Consider the following 10,886-nt stretch of genomic DNA (forward strand, 5'->3'; position numbering starts at 1 on the left):
TGCACCACTGTGAAAGTGGAAGCCACAACAGCCAAGAGCTCCCGCCGGGTGACACAGTAGCGGTGCTCATGTTTGTCAAATGTTTTGCTGAAGTACGCCACCACTCTCTCCCCCTCTGGGCCAGCACCCCACCCATGCCCACATTGCTCGCGACTGTGTCCAGGATAAAGGGCAAGGTGAGGTCGGGGGGGGTGAGCACGGGGGCCTCGATCAGTGCACGTTTGAGGGTGTTGAAGGCCTCCTCACACTCCACTGTCCAAGTGAAGGCCTTGTCCTTCGGCTGCAGGTGGTTCAGGGGAGCAGTGACGCTTGAGAAGCCCCATACAAACCTCCTGTAGTACGAGGCCAGGCCCAGGAAGCTCTTCAGCTGCCGCTGGTCAGTGGGGGTGGGCCAGTCTCGGACAGCCCCCACCTTGTCCTCCATGGTGCTGATCCCCTCCTTCCCCACTCAGTGGCCCAAGGAGGACACTTCTCTCCTCATGAAGTGGCACTTCTCGGGTGGACCTTCAGACCGGCGGCAGCCACCTGCTCCAGCACACATCGTAGCGCCACCAGGGCTGACTGGAAGGAGCTGCCATGGGCCAGGATGTCATCGAGGTATACCAGACATTGCTGTCGGGGTATGCCATCCAGCACCCTGTCCATCAAACGCTCAAAAGTAGCTGGAGCATTGCACAGGCCGACGCACAGGACCTTGAATTGCCAGTGTCCTCTGTTAGTGGAGAACACAGTTTTGGCTCTGGCCTCTGGGGAGAGGGGCACCTGCCAGTAGCCACTGCGGAGGTCTAGTGAGGAGAACCAGGAGGACCCCTAACCAGGTCCAGCGACTCATCGATACGTGGTATGGGTTGAGTCCTTCCTGGTTACCTCATTCAGTCGCCTGTAGTCCACACAGAACCTCAGCTTGCCCCCCTTCTTAGGAACCATGACGACTGGCGCCGCCCAGGGGCTGTCTGAGGGCTCGATGAAGTCTGCCCGCTGCATCTCCAACACAGCCTTGTCTGCCGCCTCCTGGCGTGCCAGCGGGATACGGCGGGGACGCATCTTGATGGGTCGAGCATCACCTGTGTCGATCTCATGCTGCACCAGATGAGTCTGACCCACCTCTTCCTCACTCAGCGCAAAGCTGTCTCTGAATTCAAACAGCAACTACCACAACGGTTCCTGCTGCTCGGGGTCAAGACCAACACAGTTCCTCTACAATATTAACGTTGGTTGAGAAATATAGAAGAATAATAAGAACATACAGAAGAAGTAGAGACAATATTTCCACAGCTCTACAAGCATCATATTTGAAGTAAGTGTTAAGGTTTTGCATCGGGTTTAGGTTTCTTGAACAACGTTTATGAAAGTTGAGTCGCTGTGTAAGTTAACGTTATACCTTTGGCTCCATTAACAGACAGTTAATCAGATAAGAGAGATCGGTTCCAAATTTTGCCTAACATTATGTTTACATCTGTGCTAGTAAAACACGCATATACAGTGCAGTGTCGTAAGTTACAGTATATGAATGTTTAGCTAATGTGGGGTAACTAGTAGGCTACAGCTGTCAGTGTTCAGCAAGTTAACATTCAGCAATTTGAAAGCCATTAACTCAGTTAGATTTTCGTACTTGAACTCATAACGAACAATTGTTATTATCAATCTGTTAACGTTACTTAAAAGATTACCCCAATTTGCAGATAGCCTGTCTGCTATCGTAAAGGTGTAATAAATTATAGCTAGCTAAGTTACTAATTGCAGAGTAGGGCTAGCCATGATCTAACTAGTAACTTAGGCTGCTAGTTGATTTTAAGGTACAGTTATGATAATGGATATTTGTAATTAAGATTGAGATTGGACTAAAATGGGGGTAATTGGATGCTTAGATGTAATCATCGACTGTCTTATTTTTGCATAGGATCAATTAAACATGAAAAGAAAGGGAGAGCTATCAGACTTCTTTTTAAAGAAGCACAAACAGGCAGGTCAGGAGCAAACAGACCCCAGACCTTACATCACCACCGGACCCCAGAGCAGCTCCCTACCTGAGGCTAGTCAGAGTCAATGTGGTCAGACTTCACAAGGACCCAGTTTTCATATGTGTTCTTGTTTTGATGGCTGTGGAATTTGTATTGTGATTATACACTAATGGTTCTTGTGTTATTTTAATGTAATAGATGTATCAAGGGATGACACAGAGACCTCTGGCTCTGAGTAAAACAGTGAGCCAGAGCTGCCAGGAGATGTCATCAAGCCCCTCCCAACTGCATCAAGCACCAGATATGCTGTTCCAAAAGGACCCAATGGTAGGCCAGGCCTATACCTTAAACTACACATTTTAGTTAGCAGCTGTTAGTATCTAATCTTGTTGATCCCTTAATTATACATTTCCATAGAGAAGATTACACATTATTTAATGTGTATTTCAGGCATTTCAAGATCCAGAGAAGAGGGTCCTGTACAGCCGTGTCTGAAAACATTTCCCAGAACTCAGCATGGTACTAGGAAAATGGGCTTTCAACAGCTCCTGGTATAAGGACAATTCATGGCTTGAATATTCTGTAAATCAAGATTCAACTTATTGTTTCGCCTGTAGGCATTTTTCTCAATATCAGTGCTATGTATGCTTGGAATCAGCATAAAACGGCTATTGACAGCAACTCATCAATGTTAGATGTCATAAATGATGACCGGAAAAAGAAAGTGAAGGAAAACTGTATTTACATTAAAACAATTTCAGATGTGCTCCTATTAACTGCCACTCAAAATATAGTGCAGAGAAGTCAGAGAGTCTGATGACTCTCACAACAAGGGTCATCTTCTGACAATCTTAGAAGAAATAGCAAAGCATGACCGTCTCAAAGAGAAAAAGATGAATGCATGTGGCAATGCTAAGTACACAAGCCACCAAATCCAGAACAAAGTTCTTGAGGGCTTAGCTGAGGTGGTACAAAGTGAAATAATAAGAGAAGTAAAAGAAAGTGAAGTTTGGCTAGGTGCTAAGTTTGACGTTTTCTAGTGTGCTTGAACAACCTTAACAAAAATGTATTTTCCTTTTTCTCTCTCGCGCCGTTTTCCATATACCCTTGGCACTTTTTAGTTATTTAGTTCACCTTTATTTAACCAGGTCGGCCAGTTGAGAACAAGTTCTCATTTACAACTGCGACCTGGCCAAGATAAAGCAAAACAGTGCGACAAAAACAACAACAACACAGAGGTACACATAAACAAACATACAGTCAGTAACACAAAAGTAAAGAAAAATAGAAAAATCTATGTACAGTGTGTGCAAATGTAGAAGAGTAGGGAGGTAGGCAATAAATAGGCCCTAGAGGCGAAAATAATTACAATTTAGCATTAATACTGGAGTGATAGATGTGCAGATGATGATATGCAAGTAGGGATACTGGGGTGCAAAAGAGCAAGAGGGTAAGTAATAATATGGGGATGGTGTGGGGTGTGATATTTACAGATTGGCTATGTACAGGTACAGTGATCGGTAAGCTGCTCTGACAGTGATGCTTAAAGTTAGAAAGGGAGATATAAGACTCCAGCTTCAGAGATTTTTGCAATTCGTTCCAGTCATTGGCAGCAGAGAACTGGAAGGAAAGGCGGCCAAAGGGAGTGTTGGCTTTGGGGATGACCAGTGAAATTGTCCTGCTGGAGCGCGTGCTACGGGTGGGTGTTGCTATGGTGACCTGTGAGCTGAGATAAGGCGGGGCTTTACCTAGCAAAGACTTATAGATGACCTGGAGCCAGTGGGTTTGGTGACGGATATGTAGTGAGGCCCAACCAACGAGAGCATACAGGTCGCAGTTGTGGGTAGTATATGGGGCTTTGGTGATAAAATGGATGGCAATGTGATAGACTACATCCAGTTTGCTGAGTAGAGTGTTGGAGGTTATTTTGTAAATGACATTGCCGAAGTCAAGGATCGGTAGGATAGTCAGTTTTACGAGGGTATGTTTGCCGGCATGAGTAAAGGAGGCTTTGTTGCGAAATTGGAAGCCGATTCTAGATGTAATTTTTGATTGGATATGCTTAATGTGAGTCTGGAAGGAGATTTTACAGTCTAACCAGACACCTAGGTATTTGTAGTTGTCCACATATTCTAGGTCAGAACCGTCCAGAGTAATGATGTTAGTTGGGCAGGAGGGTACGGGCAGCAATCGGTTGAAGAGCATGCACTTAGTTTTACCAGCATTTAAAAGCAGTTGGAGGCCACGGAAGGAGAGTTGTATGGCGTAGAAGCTCGTTTGGAGGTTTGGTAGTACACTGTCCAAAGAAGGGCCAGATGTATACAGAATGGTGTCTGCGTAGAGGTGGATGAGGGAATCACCAGTAGCTAGAGCGACGTCATTGATATATACAGAGAAAAGAGTCGGCCTGAGAATTGATCCCTGTGGCACCCCCATAGATACTGCCAGAGGTCCGGACAACAGGCCCTCCGATTTGACACACTGAACTCTATCTGAGATGTAATTGGTGAACCAGGCGAGGCAGTCATTTGAGAAGCCAAGTCTATCGAGTTTGCCAATAAGAATGCGGTGATTGACAGAGTTGAAAACCTTGGCTAGGTCGATGAAGACGGCTGCACAGTACAGTCTTTTATTGATGGCGGTTATGATATCGTTTAGGACCTTGAGCGTGGCTAAGGTACACCCATAACCAGCTTGGAAACCAGATTGCATAGTGGAGAAGGTAGGGTGATATTCGAAATGTTTGATGATCTGTTTATTAACTTGGCTTTCGAAAGATTTTAGAAAGGCAGTGCCGGATGGATATAGGTCTATAACAGTTTGGGTCTAGAATGTTTCAGCGGCAGCTTTCCAATCTTTGGGGATCTCAGACAACACGAAAGAGAGGTTGAATAGGCTAGTAATAGGAGTTGCAACAATTTTGGCAGATCATTTTAAAAAGAGAGGGTCCAGATTGTCTAGCCCAGCTGATTTGTAGGGATCCAGATTTTGCAGTTCTTCCAGAACATCAACTGTCTGGATTTTGGGCGAAGGAGAAGCGGCTCCAGCAGCGCGTCGACACCGGCCTCGAGGACGAGGACGAGGTGCCGGGCGATCCGGATGGAGACGATGGAACTCTCGCAGCAGGGAAGGATCTAACACATCCTCCACCGGAACCCAGCATCTCTCCTCTGGACCGTACCCCTCCCAGTCCACGAGGTACTGAAGGCCCCTCGCCCGACGTCTCGAATCCAGGATGGATCGAACGTAGTACGCCGGGGCCCCCTCAATGTCCAGAGGGGGCTGAGGAACCTCCCGCACCTCAGCCTCCTGGAGCGGGCCAGCCACCACCGGCCTGAGGAGAGACATGGAACGAGGAGTTAATGCGGTAATGTGGGGGAAGCTTTAACCTATAACATACCTCGTTCACTCTCCTCAGGACTTTAAACGCGGACTCAGCTTCCGGCAGGGCAGGTGGAGGGGCAGGTTTTTGGTCGAGAGCCAGACCCTGTACCCTGGTGTGAACACCGGGGCCTCACTGCGGTGACGGTCTGCGCAAACTTTCTGGCGTCGTACGGTGCGCTGAAGGTGGACGTGAGCGGCGTTCCAGGTCTCCTCCGCGCGCCGGAACCAGTGGTCCACCGCAGGAGCCTCGGTCTGACTCTGATGCCAAGGGGCCAGAACCGGCTGATACCCCAACACGCACTGAAAGGGAGAGAGGTTAGTGGAGGAGTGGCGGAGCGAGTTCTGAGCCATCTCTGCCCAGGGCACGAACTCCGCCCACTCCCCCGGCCGGTCCTGGCAATAAGACCTCAGAAACCTACCCACATCCTGGTTAACTCTCCCCACCTGCCCGTTACTCTCAGGGTGAAAACCAGAGGTAAGGCTGACCGAGACCCTCAGACGCTCCATGAACGCCTTCCAGACCCTTGACGTGAACTGGGGACCCCGATCAGACACTATATCCTCAGGCACCCCCGTAGTGCCGAAAGACAGAGCCTCTGCAGTTTGTCGGGCCGTAGGGAGACCGGGCAAAGGGAGGAGACGACAGGACTTAGAAAAACGATCCACAATGACCAGGATCGTGGTGTTACCTTGTGAAGGTGGAAGATCGGTTATGAAATCCACCGACAAGTGCGACCACGGCCGTTGTGGAACGGGTAAGGGTTGTAACTTACCTCTGAGTAGGTGTCTAGGAGCCTTGCACTGGGCGCACACCGAGCAGGAGGAAACATAACCCCTCACGTCCTTAGCTAAGGTGCCTCCCACTAAGACAGCGCATCGTCCGACCAATCCCAGGATGACCAGAGGAGGGTAACTTGTGAGCCCAGTAGATCAATCGGTCGCGGACAGCAGACGGAACGTACAGACGCCCAGCTGGACACTGAGGGGGAACGGGCTCTGCACGTGACTCCCGCTCAATGTCCGCGTCTAGCTCCCACACTACCGGTGCCACCAAACAAGAGGCTGGGATTATGGGAGTGGAATCCATGGACCGCTCCTCTGTGTCATACAGCCGGGACAGTGTGTCTGCCTTAACGTTCTGGGAACCTGGTCTGTAAGAGAGGGTAAACGCAAAACGGGTGAACAACATGGCCCACCTTGCCTGGCGAGGATTCAGTCTCCTCGCCTCCCGGATGTACTCCAGATTGCGGTGGTCAGTCCAAATGAGAAAAGGGTGTTTAGCCCCCTCAAGCCAATGTCTCCACACCTTCAAAGCCTTGATGACAGCCAACAGCTCCCGGTCCCCCACATCCTAGTTTCGCTCCGCTGGGCTGAGTCTCCCAGCCTCAGACGCGTCCACCTCCACTATGAATTGCAAAGACGGATCCGGATGAGCCAACACAGGAACCAAGGTAAACAAAGCCCTCAGCACAGCACGGCTATCCTCGCCGTAAGGCGATCGTTCTCCTGTATATTATGAGTACAACGACTGCAGTTAGAAGGCATCATGTTAATGTTACTACTTAGCCTCGGCTGTTGGAAGTCCTGATGAACCATGTCCAGATAAAATGTCCCGAGTGAAAAAGTTGAATGAAAACAAGTTGAGTGAGGGGAGAACTAAAAATATAAACGGTAATTAAAAAGTAAAAACTGTAAAGTTGTCAGGTAGCAAAGTAAGGTTGGCAACAATACGCACAGCAGCACATAAACAAGTCTGCAAGTTGTGACCGGAAATGACGCTCAGGGATTCGACCTTCCTGACTCTGACCCATTTACGAACAGTTCTGACCATTCTACCTGCCCTGACCACAAGCCTGACTGCCATTCTGTACCTTACTGACTCTGCCCAGGATTACGGACCTCTGCCTGCCCTTGACCTGGCTTTTGCATGCCACCTGTTTGGTCAATACACATCTGTGATTCTAGCTGTCTGCATCTGGGTTCGATACATTGCTGGAGCAATTCCGCAGATTCCCTACAAGGCATCAAGCCACACCAGTAATTCCCCAGACTCTCAGCAACCCTGCTACCAGCGGCAATTCTTCCCAGCCTACCCCAGTGTCCCTAGAACCCTGCTTACCTCCTCCGGAGCATTATGCTGGAGTTTCTGGAACCTGCCGGGCCTTTCTCTCCCAGTGCTCCCTCGTCTTTGAGCTACAGCCTTCTTGGTTGCCCTCGGACCATTCGAGGATAGCGCACATCATAACGCTGATGTCTGGGAGGGCACTCGCCTGGGCTATGGTGGTGTGGGAGCAACAGTCTACCGTCTGCCTCAGTCTGTAGGAGTTTGTGGCCTGATTCATGCAGTCTCCTCTGAACAGTTGATGTTGACATATGTCCTCTGCAGCAGAGGTAACTCTGGGTCTTCCTTTCCTGTGGCGGTACTCATGAGAGCCAGTTTGATCATAGAGCTTGATGGTTTTTGCAACTGCATTCGAAGAAACTTTCAAAAATTCTTGAAGTTTTCCAGATTGACTGACCTTCATGTCTTAAAGTAATGATTGACTGCCATTTATCTTTGCATATTTGAGCTGTTCTTGCTATAATATGGACTAGGGCTATCTTCTATATATCAACCATACCTTGTCACAACACAACTGATTGGCTCAAATGCATTAAGGAAAGAAATTACACAAATTAAATTTTAACAAAGCACTCCTGTTAGTTGAAATGCATTCCAGGTGACTAACTCATGAAGGTGTTTGGGAGAATGCCAAGAGTGTGCAAAGCTGTCATCAAGGCAAAGGGTGGCTACTTTGAAGAATCTAAAATATATTTTGATTTGTTTAACAATTTTATGGTTACTACATGATTCCATATATGTTATTTCACAGTTTTGATGTCATCACTATTATTCTACAATGTAGAAAATTGTCACGGGCGTCGTACAGATTGGACCAAAATGCAGCGGGGGTATACTCATCTTTTTTTATTAGGCAGAAAGAAGGAAAACCAAAACAAAACACACGTATTAAAAACCACCAACGATAAACAGTCCTGTAAGGCTTACAGCTATACAAAGAACAACTACCCACCAAATCCCATAGAAAAACACCCCTCTTAAATAGGACCTTCAATTAGAAGCAACTAGGAGCAGCTGCTTCCAATTGAAGGTCAACCCAACAAACACCACATAGAAATAGACATACTAGAACTAACATAGAAATAGACTAACAAGAACATAACCCAACAAACCCCGAAACACTCTAAACAAACACCCCTCTTAAATAAGAACATAGCCCAACAAACCCCGAAACACTCTAAACAAACACACCCCTGCCACGTCCTGACCAAACTATAATAACAAATAACTCCTTATACTGGTCAGGACGTGACAAAAATAGTAAAAATAACGAAAAACACTTGCATGAGTAGGTGTGTCCAAACATTTCACTGTTACTGTAAGTATTCACACCTCAGAGTCAATACTTTGTAGAAGCACCTTTGGCAGTGATTACAGCTGTGAGTCTTTCTGGGCAAGTCTAAGAGCTTTCCACACCTGAATTGTGCAACATTTGCACATTATTCTTTCAAAAGATTCTTCAAGCTGTGTGAAATTGGTTGTAGATCAATGCTAGACAACTATTTTCAGGTCTTGCCATAGATATTCAAGTAGATTTAAATCTAAACTGTCTTCTTGGTAAGCAATATTTGGCCTTGTGTTTTAGGTTATTGTCCTGCCGATAGGTGAATTCATCTCCCAATGTCTGGTGGAAAGCAGACTTAACCAAGGTTTGCTCTACGATTTTGCCTGTGCTTAGCTCCATTCCGCTTCTTTTTTTATCCTGAAAAACTCCCCAGTCCTTATCGATTATAAGCATACCCATAACATGATGCAGCTACAACTCTGCTTGAAAATATGGAGAGTGGCATTCAGTAATGTGTTGTATTGGATTTGCCCCAAACATAACACTTTGTATTCAGGACAAAAAGTTACTTGCTTTGCCACATTTTTTGCAATATTACTTTGGTGCCTACAGGAAAACAGGATGCATGAAATTCACTGCTCGACTGAGGGACTTTACAGATAATTGTATGTATGGGATACAGAGATGAGGCAGTCGTGCAAAGCTGTCATCTAGGCAAAGGGTGGCTACTTTGAAGAATCTCAAATATAAAATATATTTTGATTTGTGTAACTCTTTTTGGTTACTACATGATGCCATATGTGCCATAGAAAATAGTAAAAATAAAAAAATAAACTTGAATGAGTAGATGTGTCCAAACTTGACCTTTTCCACATTTTGTTCCGTTACAGCCTTATTCTAAAATTGATGAAATTGTTGTTTTCCCTTCATCAATCTACACACAATACCCCATACGTGACAGTAGTGGAGAAGGTGGAAAGTTTTAAGTTCCTCGGCGTACACATCATGGACAAACTGAAATGGTCCACCCACACAGACAGCGTGGTGAAGAAAGCGCAGCAGCGCCTCTTCAACCTCAGGAGGCTGAAGAAATTCGTCTTGTCACCAAAAACACTCACAAACTTTTACAGAAGCACAATCGAGAGCATCCTGTCGGGCTGTATCACCGCCTGGTACGGCAACTGCTCCGCCCACAACCGTGAAGCTCTCCAGAGGGTAGTGAGGTCTCCACTGTGCATCACCGGGGGCAAACTGCCTGCACTCCAGGACACCTACAGTGAGGGAAAAAAAGTATTTCATCCCCTGCTGATTTTGTACGTTTGCCCACTGACAAAGAAATTATCAGTCTATAATTTTAATGGTAGGTTTATTTGAACAGTGAGAGACAGAATAACAACAAAAATAATCCAGAAAAACGCATGTCAAAAATGTTATAAATTGATTTGCATTTTAATGAGGGAAATAAGTATTTGACCCCCTCTCAATCAGAAAGATTTCTGGCTCCCAGGTGTCTTTTATACAGGTAACGAGCTGAGATTAGGAGCACACTCTTAAATGGAGTGCTCCTAATCTCAGCTTGTTACCTGTATAAAAGACACCTGTCCACAGAAGCAATCAATCAATCAGATTCCAAACTCTCCACCATGGCCAAGACCAAAGAGCTCTCCAAGGATGTCAGGGACAAGATTGTAGACCTACACAAGGCTGGAATGGGCTACAAGACCATCGCCAAGCAGCTTGGTGAGAAGGTGACAACAGTTGGTGCGATTATTCGCAAATGGAAGAAACACAAAGGAACTGTCAATCTCCCTCGGCCTGGGGCTCCAAGCAAGATCTCACCTCGTGGAGTTGCAATGATCATGAGAATGGTGAGGAATCATCCCAGAACTACAGGGGAGGATCTTGTCAATTATCTCAATGCAGCTGGGACCATAGTCACCAAGAAAACAATTGGTAACACACTACGCCGTGAAGGACTGAAATCCTGCAGCGCCCGCAAGGTCCCCCTGCTCAAGAAAGCACATATACATGCCTGTCTGAAGTTTGCCAATGAACATCTGAATGATTCAGAGGACAACTGGGTGAAAGTGTTGTGGTCAGATGAGACCAAAATGGAGCTCTTTGGCATCAACTC

At 46.6% G+C, this 10,886-nt stretch overlaps 1 long non-coding RNA gene across 1 annotated transcript; it reads left to right on the forward strand.

Moving 5' to 3' along the window:
* Positions 1-201: 201 nt before the first annotated feature.
* LOC106573559 (uncharacterized) lies at positions 202-3,194 on the forward strand. Its single transcript, XR_001321367.2, has 3 exons — positions 202-1,297; positions 2,160-2,288; positions 2,412-3,194. It is a non-coding gene; the product is annotated as an uncharacterized lncRNA (long non-coding RNA).
* Positions 3,195-10,886: the final 7,692 nt, after the last annotated feature.

Source organism: Salmo salar, chromosome ssa16 (assembly GCF_905237065.1).
Source record: "Salmo salar chromosome ssa16, Ssal_v3.1, whole genome shotgun sequence".
Taxonomy (NCBI): Eukaryota; Metazoa; Chordata; class Actinopteri; order Salmoniformes; family Salmonidae; genus Salmo; species Salmo salar.